The 1,970-nt window shown below is 47.0% G+C and overlaps 1 pseudogene; it reads right to left on the reverse strand.

The window, feature by feature from the left end:
• Nucleotides 1-247: 247 nt before the first annotated feature.
• On the reverse strand, nucleotides 248-1,132 carry LOC124962330 (ADP/ATP translocase 2-like; annotated as a pseudogene).
• Between the last annotated feature and the right edge of the window lie 838 nt (nucleotides 1,133-1,970).

The following is a 1,970-nucleotide window of genomic DNA, read 5'->3' on the forward strand; positions in this document are numbered from 1 at the left end:
AAATAAAAAATATAATTGAGTCCCATTATCATCATCATCATCATCATCATCGTCGTCGTCGTCTCTTAAAGTCATCATGGAAATGACTTTAAGGGAAAACTGGCCATATGAATATTATTGCTTTCCATTTTCAACCAGCAAATCGTTGCCATTGATAGACAATCAAGAGTTTGTCCCCAGAATGCTCAAGATATGTTGTATAATACAATATGCCTGTTCACAGGGAGGGAAAAACCTAGGAAATAACTTATGTGAACTTCTTAATTTCATCATTCAAGACAAGCACAAAAGCACCATCCATGCTTCCAAGAACTCTGGACCATGCACTCTGGAAAAAAGCTTTGCCTCCTTCATTACGAGCAATCTTCCTCCAGCAGTCAATAGTGTTGTGTACATGATGTCAGTTCCTTTGTGCCCTGACTGCATCATCATGTGGTGGCGAACGGTATCAAATGGATGGGAAGTCAACCCAGCAATAGCAGTGACAGGCTGTGCAATCATCCAGCTGATAAAGATGTGCGTATTCTTGGAATCTGGAAGCATTAACTTTGCAGTGTCATAGATACCAAAGTAGGCAGCTCAGTAGATGCTCATACCCTGCACAGACACATTGAAACCTTGATACAGGCCTTTAATCCCATCAGATTTGTAGATCGTAATCAGGCAGTCACCAAGTCCTTTGAATTTCCCTTCAGCTCCTGCTTTCCCCACATCAGCTGCTAGACAGGTTTGGGCAAAATCAAGAGGATATGCAAAACACAAGGATGTGGCCCCTGCAGCACCACCTGCTGCCAGGTTCCCTGCAAAGTAGTGCCAAAACTGGGTCCTCTTCTCCACACCAACCAGGATGATCTGCTTGTATTTATCTTTGAAGGCAAAGTTGAGAACCTGGGTGGAGAAGTATCTGACGACATTGGCCAGGTTTCCACTGCAGAAAGGCAGGTCTCCCCACTGCCTGGGAATGCGAACCACACGATCTATAATGCCCTTGTGTTGCTGATCTGCGGTGATTTGCTCACTGGCATCCTGTACCTGCAGCAGCAGCTTGACCTGCTACCACAGTCTTGGAGATGGCCATGGCCACTCCACCAGCCAGGAAGTCCTTGGCAAAGGACACGGCAGCATCTGTCATGTGGGAAGAAAAGGAGGTGGGCGACTGAGGGACAGGAGTGGGCTAGGAACCAGCTTTGACTCCCAGGCTCTGGGCTATCTTTGATTTCTTAAGTCTGAAATCGCCCCTTTCCCCTCGTTTCTGTTGTTCCACCATCTCATCGCTGAGCTCTTGTCCCACTGAATGGACCCACATTCTAATTAGGTTGCATAATGTACAGAATGGGGAGGAGCGGCCTTCCATGACCTGAGCTATGATTTCCTCTCCTTTGGGTTCCTGGTCCTTTGCACACGGCACTCCCCTTTTCCATCTTGCAGTGTGGTTTTATATTTGCTGTACTTTTTATTTTGCTCATGTTTGGGGAACTTCATCTGCTCATTTAGTTGTTCTGGTAGATTCTGGATTTGTTTCCCCTTGTGTCTGTTTTTTTTTTCTCTCTCTCTAGTTTCATTGGGACAGTTGAGGGAGTTGGGAGAGGAGGGGCAAGAAAACTCAGAAGCCACGGTGGTGGTTAGAAAGCCCAGGCTCTGCTCCGTCTGCTGCCGTTTGGAGACGTGTTGTGAATTATTTCTCCTGGTTGGGGCGGTACACACTGTTCCCATGGCAGGAGGTGGGCAGAACCTCAGGCTTAGCACTGTTGTCCAAATTTAGTTTATTGCCCTGAATCCTTCACTTGGGTTAGAATCAGCCAATGGTTCCCTTGCCCCATGTTGCCCATTTTTCCATAACAGCCCTTTCTACTACTTGTCAGTCAGAGGTGCTCAGCTTTGGGTATTAGTGAGGATTCTTAGGACCTTGCTGACTCTCCATGGCAGCTTCCAGGAGAATGTGGACCAGGTGCCCACTGGGCTCTTCCATT

The sequence above is a fragment of the Sciurus carolinensis genome, chromosome 12 (assembly GCF_902686445.1).
Source record: "Sciurus carolinensis chromosome 12, mSciCar1.2, whole genome shotgun sequence".
Classification (NCBI taxonomy): Eukaryota; Metazoa; Chordata; class Mammalia; order Rodentia; family Sciuridae; genus Sciurus; species Sciurus carolinensis.